The sequence below is a fragment of the Triticum dicoccoides genome, chromosome 1A (genome assembly GCF_002162155.2).
Source record: "Triticum dicoccoides isolate Atlit2015 ecotype Zavitan chromosome 1A, WEW_v2.0, whole genome shotgun sequence".
Taxonomy (NCBI): Eukaryota; Viridiplantae; Streptophyta; class Magnoliopsida; order Poales; family Poaceae; genus Triticum; species Triticum dicoccoides.
In genome coordinates this window covers 545,495,803-545,512,608 of record NC_041380.1, presented here as the reverse complement: position 1 = coordinate 545,512,608, position 16,806 = coordinate 545,495,803, and the positions used below count along the sequence as shown (strand labels likewise).

Below are 16,806 nucleotides of genomic sequence, written 5' to 3'. Positions count from 1 at the left end.
GTGACACATATTATGTTTAACAACTGCATCTGAGAAACCATATCCTAAATTTAAGGTTTTTTTTCTTTTGCTTGGATTTGGAGCATTGATGCGAAAATTCACTTAATATGATGTATCAGGTGTTTGACTATCAATCGCTACGTTCTTACTCAGCTCCTTTCCATTTACTTTTGCTTGATGTTATTGATATGTCTTCTGGGTATTCTTTAAATATAATCTAAGAACCAGTTTGTGATGCAAATTGTTGGACAACTAAAATTCTTTTAGAACTTTCATGTAGTACCAGTTGTAATAATTATGTAGAGTACAAGATGATACAAATTGGGATAAAACAGAGCAGATATAGTTGTAATGATATAGGAACCTAGCTACCTAATTTTTAATTGGCTATATTGTAGCTATGAGGATGATGACTTCATATTTGTCGCCCGAGTCTTAGGATCTGCGTCGGTACATTTGTGCTGATTGACATACTTATGAATCTGACTTCGTAGATGAAAATTTGACTACATAGTGGTCGTATGGTGCTATGCTTACTTATGTATTGTTAGTTGATCAAAATAAGACAGGAATTTTATTTTAAGATATCATGCTTTCATGACGCTTTTGATGAATAGTGTGAGCCTTTCTCATTTGGTTCGACATTCTTTCTGAATTTTTATTTTCCTTGGATGATGGCAGTGAAGATTTGCAAATATTCAAGATCAATAGACCAAATCACAGGTTTTCTCTCAGGAATCGATTTGTATGCCAATTATCCTGCTGGACCGAGCCATATGATACCTGTTTTTTTAGCCTGTCGTCCATTGTTGTTTATCTTTCATGCGTCTTTTTGTGTTTGATGTGTTTGTTTGCTTTGGAGGACGTAGCTGCGATGAGGATAACAAGCTCCCTCTTCTGAAAGCATTGACGACATCGCTGGCAGAACCGAACCAATTAAACATTGCCACCACTGAGCAACTATGTATCCATCTTTACTGTTATTCATCGTTTGCTTCTTACAAGATCTGTTTGGATCATGAGGAGGTATTGATTTATAATTCAACACTCGATCCGAGGGTGGCTTGAGCAGCCCGTGTGATGTCATCTTTGCAACTGAATCCATTGGAGATCAGTTTTTCAATTGTTTTATTTTGTTATTTCGTGAGTATCATGGGACGAAACCTTGAAACAATCTTAGGACACCTTCTGACACAGTGCTTATTTACCTGTGAATGAGAAGGCATTTATATTCTGATGATACGCCTTGTTTGCACCGATTTTATTTTGAGTTATTATGCAATTGAAGCCCATGATGATTAGCTTTTTGTTGGAATTACCATCAGATTCTAAATGATGATATTTTCACGGCTTAATACCAATAGCTTCAGGTCCTAGTATATATAGTTAATTTTGTCTGTTCTTAAATTATCAGACCATAGGAAGTGCCATATAACAATGTAAACAATAGTTGCTTCTCCTCACTGCAAGTATCCTCATTTGGCCACAACCTTTGTGGTTTGGTCTGGGCTGGAATCTCCATTTGCAGCTGGTTTGGTTTAGTTGTGTGCTTGATTTTAAGCGGGTCCTTGAGTGATTCTCTTTAAACTTGTTTGCTCTGTTTTCTGCATTGTATCTAATTATTTGTTGCAGCTAGTTTAGAAGGAAAAGGACATCAGGGGCTATTCGGCCTAACCTGAGACTGTATTTTGGTCGGTCTACAGAACTGGTTATTGTGATTAAATTTTGTTATGACTAGCTAACAAGTTGTCGTCGATATGATTTGAGGATATGTTATGGCGATGATGATAAATTTGTGGCTTGTTTCTGAAACATTCGCAGTTGCCGCCTAAGAGCTTTCGCCCAGTCAGGCTTGAGAGCCAATGCTGCTAATTCCTTCCTTGGATGTCTGATCCTTGTTAACATCCCCATTTTATATTTAGTTCTATCTTACTTTTGCATTGCAAATGTTGATAAATTGAAAGCTTGATTTTTTTTCTCAAAACATTCGCAGCTGTCGCCTAAGACTCCTCTTTGATGCTTTCATTTTTTATGTGTTGATGTTTCATTTGTTTGACTCGAGGTGCACTGTCCCATTGTTTGGCTGTTGTTCTCTTGGTGCATTCGAGTTTACAGCGCTCCCGAGTTCAGGTGGCGCTTAGAGCGCAAATCCATCAAGATGGATCTTGGGTTACGCTTGCCCCCAAATTCCACTATATTGGTTTTTTTGTTTGCTTTTTGTTGTCTGTATAATTCTAGTTCTTGTGGGACTGCTGATTTAGTGATTTGAACCTTTTATGGTGCAGTGATTACTGATGGGAAATCCCCATGAGCTGCTCCTATACATCCATAGAATCTGAGCACCAACAAACAATAATTTTCTTGGATTGCTCTGATCCAAACATGAAGATGCACCGCGCATGCAAAATCTCTGAAGAAATAGGACACACCTACAAGGAACACCAGGATGGATGCCCCTACTGTGAAGCGAGTCACTTGGGTGAAGAATGTCCCACTATGCAAGTCACCTGTTTTATGTGTAAAGCACTAACCACAATCCAGCCCAGTGTCGTCTACTCACCAAGACATAAGAAGTGGTTCAGCAACAGAGGAAAGGAATGAAGGAAGCTATCCAGGAATTCATGGCAGCACCCATGAAGAGAAGGAAGAAGAGGCGCTACACCAAGAAGTGTAGAACAAGGGGCACTATGCCAACGCGTGTCCAGAACTGAAAGAGAGAGAGAGAGAGAGAGAGAGAGAGAGAGAGAGAGAGAGAGAGAGAGAGAGAGAGAGAGAAAGATGGGGCGCTACTCCAGCCCGTGTCCAGAATTGAAAAGAGGAAGAGGGAGATGGGAACCTTGGAGCAAAGAAGCCACATGACTTGTCAGGAGTAATTTGTTTGATACTCTTCCTTTCTGTAAGAATTAATTCAATACACTATTCCAAGGGAGCTAATGTTAGTAATTGTAGGACAGCTATCTGAGCCAAGCAATAAGTGTATTAGGAAACTTTTTACGTTATCTTGGAGATGATGGGTTGAGACGTGCAATGTCAATGGAAGGAGTAAATTGCAAAAAACCATCACAATTGGGGACCCTAATTCAGAAAACCGCCACCATTCAGTTTTTTTCAAAAAAACACCAACATTGGGGTGACAGTTTTCAAAAAACGTTGATATAGTGATTTAGAGCGTTTGAGTGGATTTCTGACCGGTGGGTCCCTTTGTCAGGGGCCACGTGGGCAGGGCGAGACGGCGGCCGTGACGTGCCGTTAGACGGCGTCGGGCTAAGCCTAACGAGCTGCTCGAACCCTACCACCACTTTCCCCCCAATCGCGTCTCGACTCCCCCTGGCTACCCGCTCGTGCTCACATCTCCCCCATGGCCACCAACGGCGGCGGCGGCAGATGTGCCGGTAGCGACCTCAATTTCGTTGAATCCGTTGCCCACTCTACCCTTCGTCGCTCTCCCACTGCCCTTCCTCGCTCTCCCACCGCCCCCGTGCTAGGGTTCCTGGCAACGGTGGATATTTCACCGGCAGCGGAGAGGAGCTCGACGAGCAAGGTGGCAGCAAGTTCAAGCCCACCTCCGATGACATTTTTTCACGGGCGGCAGCATCATTGGCCCAGGTCTGGAAGGCAAATCCTACACAGAGCCACCACTTCACCTCTGGCCTAGGCGGCGTGGAATGAGTCTTCTTCTTCCTGTTAACTCTCTGAATTGGCTAGGAATGCTTAGCTCTGTATAATTTTTCGTGTAGTCTATACTTTGCTCTTAGCCAACTGAATTTAGGAATTATGGTTAACTAAATTTAGGAATTAGAGTTAACTGAATTGTTCATGTTTATTTGTTCGTGTATGTATTAGCTATCTTGAGGTGTACTCAATATACATTTTAGTGTTATCTGAAATTATTTGGAACTGAATTATAGTTTAATTGAAAGTAGTGTTAACTGGAAATATTTTCAACTAGTTTAACTGAAAGTAGTGTTAACTGGCATTGGAACTGAACTATAGTGTAACCGAATGTAGACCTGTGTTTTGACATAAATTACAGTTTAACTGAATGTACCGCCACCTGTGTTTCATGTTGACATGAATTATAGTTGAACTGAATGTAGTTTAACTGAATGTACTATTAAGTTAAATTGTTTATAAATTGCAGTTTGGATGATGATGAACCATGGGAAGTGATATTCCATTTCCAAGGATGTGACAATCTGGAAAGGAGATTGTATCAGTCAGATATAACATACCTGAATATGTTACTATCATTGGGATTCAGGGTTATGATCAGAGTGATTCCATGTATTACGTGAAGGAAGGTGGTGTAGGAATGTCAGGGATGCAACTAATCAGGAGTGATGAAGATGTTGAAGAGATGTTGGAGTTATATGAGGACAAGATGTGTGTTACTATCACTGTTATGAAAGGTAGAGAGATTGAGAGGGCAGAACTGCAGATTAACATTGGAGATGAGCAGCAAATTCCTATTTCACAGATAGGTTCACCTAAAATATATAATGTAGATGAAGAAGGTGTGTTGTATGCAAGTCAGACAAATGAAAAAGCAGAACATGCAGCATGATTTGCTCCAATTGTCAGTGTACACACAGAGGACTCATGTGGAGAATATCTTATCACTCAGGAGAGTTGCAATGTGAGGAAGCGGGCAACTATTGCAGATCTAGATGATTTCCTTAATGAGTTTGCTGACATTCCAGAAGTGCAAGAACATAACATCGAAGAAGATAACATGGAGGATGAAGAAAACATGGAGGAGGAAGATCTGATGCATTCTGATAGCTCTAAAGATGAGCAAGAGGATGAGGATGGAGACATACATGTGAAAATAAAAGACGTGAAGAGGAAGAGGGTTTTTGAAGGTGATTCTGAGCCAGAAGATTTATTTTGTGAGGCTGATGTGGAAGAAGAGGGCTTTTGTTGGAAATATGCCCTAGAGGCAACAATAAATTGGTTATTATTATATTTCCTTGTTCATGATAATCGTTTATTATCCATGCTAGAATTATATTGATAGAAAACTCAGATACATGTGTGGATAAATAGACAACACCATGTCCCTAGTAAGCCTCTAGTTGACTAGCTCGTTGATCAATGAATGGTTACGGTTTCCTGACCATGGACATTGGATGTCGTTGATAACGGGATCACATCATTAGGAGAATAATGTGATGGACAAGACCCAATCCTAAGCCTAGCACAAGATCGTGTAGTTCGTATGCTAAAGCTTTTCTAATGTCAAGTATCATTTTCTTAGACCATGAGATTGTGCAACTCCCGAATACCGTAGGAGTTCTTTGGGTGTGCCAAACGTCACAACGTAACTGGGTGGCTATAAAGGTGCACTACGGGTATCTCCGAAAGTGTCTGTTGGGTTGGCACGAATCGAGACTAGGATTTGTCACTCCCTGTAACGGAGAGGTATCTTTGGGCCCACTCGGTAGGACGTCATCATAATGTGCACAATGTGACCAAGGAGTTGATCATGGGATGATGTGTTACAGAACGAGTAAAGAGACTTGCCGGTAACGAGATTGAACAAGGTATCGGGATACCGAGGATCGGATCTCGGGCAAGTATCGTACCGATAGACAAAGGGAATTGTATATAGGATTGATTGAATCCTTGACATCGTGGTTCATCCGATGAGATCATCGTGGAGCATGTGGGAACCAACATGGGTATCCAGATCCCGCTGTTGGTTATTGACCGGAGAGTTGTCTCGGCCATGTCTGCATGACTCCCGAACCCGTAGGGTCTACACACTTAAGGTTCGATGACGCTAGGGTTATAGGGAAAGTATGTACGCAGTTACCGACTATTGTTCGGCGTCCCGGATGAGATCCCGGGCATCACGAGGAGTTCCGGAATGGTCCGAAGGTAAAGATTGATATATAGGAAGTATGGTCTTGGCCACCGGAAGTGTTCCAGGCATCACGGGTAGTGTATCGGGACCACCGGAGGGGTCCAGGGGTCCACCGGGAGGGGCCACGGGCCCCGGAGACCTACATGGGCCAATAGTGGGAAGGGACCAGCCCCTAGGTGGGCTGGGGCGCCTCCCACCAAGGCCCAAGGCGCCTCCAAGAGGGGAAGGGGGCAAACCCTAGGGCAGATGGGCCCTAAGGCCCACCCCAGGTGTGCCTTCCCCTCTCCCCCTTTGGGCCGCCACCCTAGATGGGATCTAGGGCTGCCGCACCCCTTGGGGTGGGAACCCTAGGTGGGGGCGCAGCCCTCCCTCTCCCCCTATATATAGTGGAGGCAAAGGGGCAGCCCAACACACGAAGTTCTTCCCATGTTGGCGCAGCCCTACCCCTCTCCCTCCTCGTCTCTCGTAGTGCTTGGCGAAGCCCTGCTGGAGTCCCGCGCTCCTCCACCACCACCACGCCGTCGTGCTGCTGCTGGACGGAGTCTTCCCCAACCTCTCCTTCTCCCCTTGCTGGATCAAGGCGTAGGAGACGTCACCGGGCTGCACGTGTGTTGAACGCGGAGGCGCCGTTGTTCAGCGCTTAGATCGGAATCAACCGCGATCTGAATCGCTACGAGTACGACTCCTTCATCCGCATTCTTGCAACGCTTCCGCTTAGCGATCTACAAGGGTATGTAGATGCACTCTCCTTCCCCTCATTGCTAGATTACTCCATAGATTGATCTTGGTGATGCGTAGAAAATTTTAAATTTCTGCTACGATCTCACAACAGTGGCATCATGAGCCAGGTCTATGCGTAGTTTCTATGCACGAGTAGAACACAAGTTGTTGTGGGCATCGATTTTGACAATTTACTTGCCATTACTATTATTATCTTGATTCGGCGGCATCGTGGGATGAAGCGGCCCGGACCGACCTTACACATACTCTTACGTGAGACAGGTTCCACCGACTGGCATGCACTAGTTGCATAAGGTGGCTAGCGGGTGTCTATCTCTCCCACTTTAGTCGGATCGGATTCGATGAAAAGGGTCCTTATGAAGGGTAAATAGAAATTGGCATATCACGTTGTGGTTTTGGCGTAGGTAAGAAATGTTCTTGCTAGAAACCTATAGCAGCCACGTAAAAACTTGCAACAACAATTAGAGGACGTCTAACTTGTTTTTGCAGCATATGCCTTGTGATGTGATATGGCCAAAAGGATGTGATGAATGATATATGTGATGTATGAGATTGACCATGTTCTTGTAATAGGAATCACGACTTGCATGTCGATGAGTATGACAACCGGCAGGAGCCATAGGAGTTGTCTTAATTTATTTATGACCTATGTGTCAACATAGACGTCATTTAATTACTTTACTTTATTGCTAAAGCGTTAGCCATAGTAGTAGAAGTAATAGATGACGAGACAACTTCAAGAAGACACGATGATGGAGATCATGGTGTCATGCCGGTGACAACGATGATCATGGAGCCCCAAAGATGGAGATCATAAGGAGCAAAATGATATTGGCCATATCATGTCACTATTTGATTGCATGTGATGTTTATCATGTTTTACATCTTATTTGCTTAGAACGACGGTAGCTTAAATAAGATGATCCCTCACTAAAATTTCAAGAAAAGTGTTCCCCCTAACTGTGCACCATTGCGAAGGTTCGTTGTTTCGAAGCACCACGTGATGAACGGGTGCGATAGATTCTAACGTTCGAATACAACGGGTGTTGACGAGCGTAGCATGTACAGACATGTCCTCGAAACACATGCGAAACACTTAGGTTGACTTGACGAGCCTAGCATGTACAGACATGGCCTCGGAACACGGAAGACCGAAAGGTCGAACATGAGTCGTATAGAAGATACGATCAACATGAGATGTTCACCGTTGATGACTAGTCCGTCTCACGTGATGATCGGACACGGCCTAGTCGATTCGGATCATATTTCACTTAGATGACTAGAGGGATGTCTATCTGAGTGGGAGTTCATTAAATAATTTGATTAGATGAACTTAATTATCATGAACATAGTCTAAATTGTCTTTGCAAATATGTTGTAGATAAATAGCTCACGTTGTTGCTCCCTATTTCAATACGTTCCTAGGGAAAGACCAAGTTGAAAGATATTGTAAGCAATGATGCGGACTGGGTCCGTAGTCCGAGGAGTGTCCTCACTGCTACACAGATGGCTTACGTCTTTGATGCACCGCTCGATGTGCAAACCCCTACAACGTCGTTTGTGGATGTTGTGAACACCTGACAGACACATCCCGATGACTACTTGATAGTTTAGTGCACCATACTTCACGGCTTAGAATCGGGATTCCAATGACGTTTTTGAACGCCATAAGACATATGAGATGTTCCAAGAGCTGAAATTGGGATTTCAGGCTCATGCCCGTGTTGAGAGGTATGAGACCTCTGACAAGTTCTTTTGCCAACAAGATGGAGGAGAATAGCTCAGCCAGTGAGCATGTGCTCAGAATGTCTGGGTGCTACAATCACTTAAATCAAGTGGGAGTAAACTTCTAGATAAGATAGTGATTGATAGAGTTCTCTAGCCACTATCACTAAGCCACTAGATCTTCGTGATGAACTATGACATGCAAGGTATGGAGTTGATCCCGGAGCTGTTCGCGGTGCTTAAGACCGCAAAAGGTAGAAATCAAGAAGGAGCATCAAGTGTTGATGGTTTAACAAGACCACTGGTTTCAAGAAGGGCAAGGGCTAGAAGGGAAACTTCATGGATGGCAAACCAGTTGCCGCTCCAGTGAAGGAACCCAAGGTTGAACCCAAACCCGAGACTGAGTGCTTCTATAGTAAGGGGAACGGTCACTGGTAGCGGAATTACCCCAAATGCATGGTAGATAAGAAAGCTGGCAACTTCAACAAAGTATATATGTGTTATTAATGTGTACCTCACTAGTACTCCTGGTAGCACCTGGGTATTGGATACCGGTTCAGTTACTATTATTGGTGACTTGAAGCAAAAGCTACGGACTAAACGGAGACTGGCTAAGGGCGAGGTGACGATGTGTGTTGGAAGTGTTTCCAAAGTTGATGAGATCACCATCGCACGCTCCATCTGCCTTCGGGATTAGTATTGAACCTAGATAAATGTTATCAGGTGTCTACGTTGAGCATAAATACGATTAGATCATGTTCATTGCAATACGGTTATTCATTTAAGTTAGAGAATAATGGTTATTCTGTTTACATGAATAATACCTTTCATGGTCATGCACCCTATGTGAATGGTTCATTGAATCTCGGTCGTGGTAATACACATGTTCACGCCAAAAGATGTAGAGTTAATAATGATAGTACCACTTTCTTGTGGCACTGCCGCTTAAGTCATATTGGCGTAAGATGCATGAAGAAACTCCATGTCGTTGGATGTTTGGAGTCACTTGATTTTAAATCACTTGACACATGCGAGCCATGCCTCATGGGCAGGATGACTAAGACCCCGTTTTCAGGTACAATGAAACAGGCAAGTGACTTGTTGGAAATCATACATGCTGATGCGTGTGATCCAATGAGAATTGAAGCGTGCGGTGGATATTGCTATTTTCTCATCTTCACTGACGATTTGAGTAGATATAGGTATATTTACTTAATGAAGCACAAGTCTGAAACGTTTGAAAAGTTCAAGCGATTTCAGAGTGAAGTTAAGAATCGTCATAACAAGAAGATCAAATTCCTACGATCGATCAATGAGAATTTCTGAGTTATGAGTTTGGCAAACACTTAAGACATTGTGAATTGTTTCGCAGTTGAAGCCACCTGGAACACCACAGCGTAATGGTGTGTCCGGACGTTGTAATCAAACCTTATGAGATATGGTGCGATCTATGATGTCTCTTACCGATCTACCATTTTCATTTTGAGGTTATGCGTTAGAGACAACTGCATTCACTTTAGATAGGACACCATCTAAGTCCGTTGAGACGACGTCATATGAACATTGGTTTGGAAAGAAACCAAAGTTGTCATTTCTTAATGTTTGGGGCTGCGATGCTTAAGGCTTCAGCCGGAGAAGCTCGAACCCAAAAGTGGACAAACACATCTTCATAGAATACCCAAAGGTGACAGTTGGGTATACCTTCTATCTCAGATCCAAGGGCAAATTGTTTGTCGCTAAGAACGGGTCCTTTCTCGAGAAGGAGTTTCTCTCGAAAGAATTGAGTGGGAGGAAGATAGAACTTGATGAGGTTGTCGAACCTTTGTTTCAACCAGAGAGTGATGCAACACAGAAAGATGTTTTCTGTGGCGCCTATGTCTGTTGAAGAGGAAGTTAATGATAGTGATCATGAAGCTTCGGATCAAGTTGCTATCGAACCTCATAGGTCGACAAGGATATGTACTACTCCTGAGTGGTACGGTAATCCTGTCTTAGATATCATGTTGTTAGACAACAATGAACCTACGAGCTATGGAGAAGTGATGGTGGGCCCGTATTCCGACAAATGGTTAGAAGCCATGAAATCCGAGATAGGATCCATGTATCAGAACAAAGTATGGACTTTGGTGGACTTGCCCGATGATCGGCAATCCATTGAGATAAATGGATCTTTAAGAAGAAGACGGACGTGGGCGGTAATGTTACCGTCTATGAAGCTCGACTTGTGGGAAAGAGTCTTTTCACAAGTTCAAGGAGTTGACTACGATGAGAATTTCTCACCCGTAGCGATGCTTAAGTCCGTCGGAATCATGTTAGCATTAGCTGTATTTTTCGATTATGAAATCTGACAGATGGATGTTAAAACAAGTTTTCTTACCAGTTTTCGTAAGAAAAAGTTGTATGTGATACAATAAAAGGTTTTGTCGATCCTAAGGATGCTAAAAGGTATGCTGGCTCCAGCAATCCTTCTATGGACTAGAGCAAGCATCTCGGAGTCAGAATATATGCTTTGATGGAGTGATCAAAGCTTTTAGGTTTATACAATGTTTGCTAGAAACTTGTATTTACAAGAAAGTGAGTGGGAGCACTACAACATTTCTGATAAGTATATGTGGATGACATATTGTTGATTCGAAATGATGTAGAATTTCTGGAAAGCATAAACGGTTGTTTGAAGAGTGATTTTCAAAGGAAGACCTGGATAAAGCTGCTTACATATTGGGCATCAAGATCTATAGAGATAGATTAAAATGCCTGATGATACTTTCAAAGAATGCACACCTTGACATGTTTTTGAAGGAGTTCAAAATAGATCAGTCAAAGAAGGGGTTCTTACCTGAGTTGTAAGGTGTGAAGTTCAGTAAGACTCAAAGCTTGACCACGGCAGAAGAAAGAGGAAGGACGAAGGTTGTCCCCTATGCTTTTGTCATAGGCTCTATACGGTATGCCATGCTGAAGTACCGCACCTGATGTGCGCCTTGCCACATGTCTGGCAAGAGGGTACATAGGTGATCTAGGAGAGGATCACCAGATAGCGGTCAAAATTATCCTTAGAGGAATAAGGAAATGTTTCTCGGTTATGGAGCTGATAAAGAGTTCGGCGTAAAGAGTTACGTCGATGCAAGCTTAACACCTATCCAGATAGCTCTGAGTAGAGATACCGGATACGTATAATGGAGCAACAATTTGGAATAGCTCCAAGTGGAACGTGGTAGCAGCATCTACGATATGACATAAAGTTTTGCGAAATACATAGGGATCTGAATATGGCAAGACCCGTTGACTACAACCTCTCTCACAAGCATAACATGATCAAACCCAGAACTCTTTGAGTGTTTATCACATAGTGATGTGAACTAGATCATTGAGTCTAGTAGACTCTTGAATGTTGGTCACATGGCGATGTGACCTGTGAGTGTTAATCACATGGCAATGTGAACTAGATTATTGACTCTAGTGCAAGTGGGAGACTGTTGGAAATATGCCCTAGAGGCAATAATAAATTGGTTATTATTATATTTCCTTGTTCATGATAATCGTTTATTATCCATGCTAGAATTGTATTGATAGGAAACTCAGATACATGTGTGGATACATAGACAACACCATGTCCCTAGTAAGCCTCTAGTTGACTAGCTTGTTGATCAATGGATGGTTATGGTTTCCTGACCATGGACATTGGATGTCGTTGATAACGGGATCACATCATTAGGAGAATGATGTGATGGACAAGACCCAATCCTAAGCCTAGCACAAGATCGTGTAGTTCGTATGCTAAAGCTTTTCTAATGTCAAGTATCATTTCCTTAGACCATGAGATTGTGCAACTCCGGAATACCGTGGGAGTTCTTTGGGTGTGCCAAACGTCACAATGTAACTGGGTGGCTATAAAGGTGCACTACGGGTATCTCCGAAAGTGTCTGTTGGGTTGGCACGAATCGAGACTGGGATTTGTCACTCCGTGTAACGGAGAGGTATCTCTGGGCCCACTCGGTAGGACGTCATCATAATGTGCACAATGTGACCAAGGAGTTGATCACGGGATGATGTGTTACGGAATGAGTAAAGAGACTTGCCGGTAACGAGATTGAACAAGGTATCGGGATACCGACGATCGAATCTCGGGCAAGTATCGTACCGATAGACAAAGGGAATTGTATACGGGATTGATTGAATCCTTGACATCGTGGTTCATCCGATGAGATCATCGTGGAGCATGTGGGAACCAACATGGGTATCCAGATCCCGCTGTTGGTTATTGACCGGAGAGTTGTCTCGGCCATGTCTGCATGACTCCCGAACCTGTAGGGTCTATACACTTAAGGTTCGATGACGCTAGGGTTATAGGGAAAGTATGTACGCGGTTACCGAATGTTGTTTGGAGTCCCGAATGAGATCTCGGACGTCACGAGGAGTTCCGGAATGGTCCGGAGGTAAAGATTGATATATAGGAAGTATGGTTTTGGCCACCGGAAGTGTTCCGGGCATCACCGATAGTGTACCGGGACCACCGGGAGGGGCCACGGGCCCCGGAGGCCTACATGGGCCAATAGTGGGAAGGGACCAGCCCCTAGGTGGGCTAGGGCGCCTCCCACCAAGGCCCAAGGCGCCTCCAAGAGGGGAAGTGGGCAAACCCTAGGGCAGATGGGCCCTAAGGTCCACCCCAGGTGCGCCTCCCCCTCTCCCCCTTGTGGCCACCACCCTAGATGGTATCTAGGGCTGCCGCACCCCTTGGGGTGGGAACCCTAGGTGGGGGTGCAGCTCTCCCTCTCCCCCTATATATAGTGGAGGCAAAGGGGCAGCCCAACACACGAAGTTCTTCCCATGTTGGCGCAGCCCTACCCCTCTCCCTCCTCATCTCTCGTAGTGCTTGGCAAAGCCCTGCTGGAGTCCCGCGCTCCTCCACCACTACCACGCCGTCGTGCTGCTGCTGGATGGAGTCTTCCCCAACCTCTCCTTCTCCCCTTGCTGGATCAAGGCGTAGGAGACGTCACCGGGCTGCATGTGTGTTGAACGCGGAGGCGCCGTTGTTCGGCGCTTAGATCGGAATCAACCGCGATCTGAATCACTACGAGTACGACTCCTTCATCCGCGTTCTTGCAACGCTTCTGCTTAGCGATCTACAAGGGTATGTAGATGCACTCTCCTTCCCCTCGTTGCTTGATTACTCCATAGATTGATCTTGGTGATGTGTAGAAAATTTTAAATTTCTGCTACGATCTCCAACAGCTTTGTTGAACCAGCACCTATGCAGAAATTGCCTATTAGAAGAGGACCCACAACAAGATCTCATTGTAGTTCAGAAGCTAAACTTGAAGAATATTATGTTCCATTGTCTGATGAGGACATAGATGTGAAACTTGAAGCTGATTCGGATGAAGAGATTGTGTTCTACTGCTCCTTATCTGGCAGGAAGTCAAGGGCAAAGAAGAGGAAGGCCAGGAAATGGTATGATGAGAACATGCTTGCCCCACAGGAGCAAATATGCTTTCACATGTGTTTTACTGATGTTTATCAGTTCAGGAGAGCTTTGGTTAATCTTCATGTCACTCAAAGGAGGAACTTCCATTGCCATAGGAACAACAAAGACAGGGTAATTGTTGACTGTGTTGAGAAAGACCGCCCCTTCCACATGGTTGCATCTGTTATAGCAAATGAGAAAACATTTTGTATTAGGAAGTTGCAATTAGAGCATACATGTGCCCCAAGTGGTGAGAATTGAGGATAGGTATGTGGCCAAAGCAGTTGAGGATAGTTTCAGGACAGATCCAAAAGCAGGAATTGAGACTGTGGTAGACAAGACAAAGGAGAAGTTTGGTGTGGAGGTTGGGAAGATGAAGGCTTACAGGGAAAGACAGCAAGCTCTCAGTGTGGTCCAAGGTGATCAGGAAGCACAATATACTAGGATAAGAGACTATCTCCAGACTGTGCTTGACACTAACCCAGGAAGCAGATGCATTGTGACAACAAGAGTTGTGAAAGAGCATCCAAGCAAAACCCTAGATTTCATAGGTTGTTCATTTGTTTGGCAGCTCAAAGGGATGGTTTTCTCAAAGTATGTAGACCTTTCATAGGTATGTTACTAGTGCAATTTCGTATACAAGTGTAGCATATTAAGGTTTTGTGAAATTTACTATGGTCTTGTGTAATTGTTTTCAGGTCTAGATGGTTGCTTTGTGAAGTTGAACATAGGTCAACAAATCCTAGCTGCTACAGGTAGAGATGGAACCAATAACATATATCCACTAGCTTTTGGAGTAGTTGAGAAGGAAGATACTCCAAGTTGGTGCCGGTTTCTCACTCAACTAAAGATAGCTACTGGTGGACAATCAGGAGAATTTGGATACTACACAATTATTTCAGACAGACAAAAGGTAAATTAATACTAGTTGCAAAACATAGTTAGTTACTAAATTAGTGTCGTTATTTCTTACTTAGGGATACTAGTTGCAAAACATAGTTAGTGACTAAATTAGTGCCTTCATTACTGTCATCAGGGTCTTCTCAATGCCATTGACCAAATATTTCCAAATTGGCCTCAAAGATACTTTTTAAGACACATTTATGCAAATTTCCAAAGTGCTGGCTTTAGGAGGGGTGAACTTAAGAAATATATGGATGCAGCTGCTTACTCTTACACTGAAAATGGGTTTAAGTTAGCAATGGAAGAAATTAGAAAGGAGAGTGAGGATGCATGGTTGTGGCTCAAGGCAATTCCTGTTGAAACATGGGCTACGCATGCCATGGACACAAACTATAAGACTGACCTAGTAGTCAACAACATTAGTGAGGTGTTCAATATGATGATTTTGGATATTAGGGGAAAACCCATTAAAACAATGGTTGAAGGTGCCAGGAGCAAATTGATGGTCAAGTTCAATGAGAAAAGGATTGGAGGGCAGACTGGCAGATGGGAAATTACCCCAACATATGCAGAGATGCTAGAAGAGGCCAAGCAATGGGCTAGGAATTGCAAGGCCATGATGGCAGGCCCAGATCTATTCCAGGTCAGTAGTGGTGAGAAGTCTTATGCTGTCAACTTGAAAGATTGGACCTGTGGCTGTAGGAAATGGGATATGTCAGGTGTACCATGTAATCATGCAGTGTCTGCCATATACAAATCAAAACAACAACCTGAGGATTTTGTTCATAAATTCTTCAAGAAACCAATGTATGTTGCAGCATACAAACCAATGATCTATCCTATTCCAGGTCCTGATCTTTGGACAAGAACTGATACAAGGGACATTGATCCACCTATGTTTCATAGAAAGAAGGGCAGAAAATAGACCCAGAGAAGGAAGGGCCAATTTCAGGTGCCAAAACCAAAGGACACATCTAGGGTTGGAACAATTACATGCAGTAATTGTGGAAGGCAGGGACATAAGTACACAAACTGCCATGATGCTATAAAGCCAACACTTGCTGCTACGAAAAACAAGCACAAGGTACATTTACATTTTTGCACTTTTATTTCCAAAGATGCTAGCAAAAACTGTTTCTGATACAATAGGGCTGGACCTATTTTGTTTCAGGAAAATAGGGCTGCTCCAAGAGCTGCAGTAGGAACTTCAGCAGCTCCTACTCATACTCCAAGAGCTACTCCAACACCTGCTCCAGCAGCTGCTCCAAGACCTGCTCCAGAATCTGCTCCAAGACCCACTCCATCTTCTGCCAGCACAATTTCCACATCAAGGGCTTCTGCTGCTCCAAGATCTGTAGCTGCTAGAGGAAGGGTTGCACCAACAAGGACTACACCAACACCAAGGTCTTCATTTGCTTCTCCATGGCCTTCCACTGATCACAGGGCTAGAAGTTCTTCAGCTGCAGGTAGAAGGGTCACCAAGAGGCCAAACAGGCTCAAGGATTACTTCTATGCTAGTGGCAACTAGCTGTGTAATGCACCCAAGCTGATAGTCCAACCAAGGAGTCATTTTGCCAAACTATGTCATGTTGCAACTTGTTGTGTCTGTTGCTTTGTGGCTGTTGAACTCATTATGGATGAGGATTGCCATGTTGAACTTGTTTTGTGGTTGTGTAATGAAGACTTGATATGTCCTGGATGATCTTTTATTATGCCACTCTAGATGATTGCCATGAGGAACTTGATATGTTATGGATGATCTTTTATTATGCCACTATTGATGATTGCCATGATGAACTTGATATGTCATGTATGATCTTTTATTATGCCACTATTGATGATTGCCATGATGAACTTGATATGTCATGGATTCTCTTTTATTATGCCACTATTGATGATTGCCATGATGAACTTGATATGTCATGTACGATCTTTTATTATGCCACTATTGATGATTGCCATGATGAACTTGATATGTCATGGATGCTCTTTTATTATGCCACTATTGATGATTGCCATGATGACCTTGATTTGTCGAGAGGCTAGGTTGAACCAAAAGAATCATTTTGTCATCGAGGGGTTTGTCGAGAGGCTAGGTTGAACCGAAAGA

The 16,806-nt window shown here is 43.5% G+C and overlaps 7 non-coding genes and 1 pseudogene across 7 annotated transcripts; all 8 read left to right on the top strand.

Annotated features, from left to right (window-relative positions):
• Positions 1-402: 402 nt before the first annotated feature.
• On the top strand, positions 403-489 carry LOC119297176. The gene has a single exon (XR_005145566.1). It is a non-coding gene; the product is annotated as a small nucleolar RNA U31b (small nucleolar RNA).
• A 184-nt stretch (positions 490-673) lies between these two features.
• LOC119296772 lies at positions 674-777 on the top strand. Its single transcript, XR_005145379.1, has one exon. It is a non-coding gene; the product is annotated as a small nucleolar RNA Z107/R87 (small nucleolar RNA).
• An 87-nt stretch (positions 778-864) lies between these two features.
• On the top strand, positions 865-960 carry LOC119295889. Its single transcript, XR_005144458.1, has one exon. It is a non-coding gene; the product is annotated as a small nucleolar RNA R30/Z108 (small nucleolar RNA).
• A 52-nt stretch (positions 961-1,012) lies between these two features.
• On the top strand, positions 1,013-1,105 carry LOC119297241. Its single transcript, XR_005145587.1, has one exon. It is a non-coding gene; the product is annotated as a small nucleolar RNA snoR31 (small nucleolar RNA).
• A 41-nt stretch (positions 1,106-1,146) lies between these two features.
• LOC119296594 lies at positions 1,147-1,244 on the top strand. The gene has a single exon (XR_005145324.1). It is a non-coding gene; the product is annotated as a small nucleolar RNA snoR31/Z110/Z27 (small nucleolar RNA).
• A 41-nt stretch (positions 1,245-1,285) lies between these two features.
• LOC119296859 lies at positions 1,286-1,356 on the top strand (annotated as a pseudogene).
• Positions 1,357-1,394: 38 nt separating this feature from the next.
• LOC119296505 lies at positions 1,395-1,577 on the top strand. Its single transcript, XR_005145266.1, has one exon. It is a non-coding gene; the product is annotated as a small nucleolar RNA Z112 (small nucleolar RNA).
• Positions 1,578-1,776: 199 nt separating this feature from the next.
• LOC119295835 lies at positions 1,777-1,896 on the top strand. The gene has a single exon (XR_005144359.1). It is a non-coding gene; the product is annotated as a small nucleolar RNA SNORD14 (small nucleolar RNA).
• Positions 1,897-16,806: the final 14,910 nt, after the last annotated feature.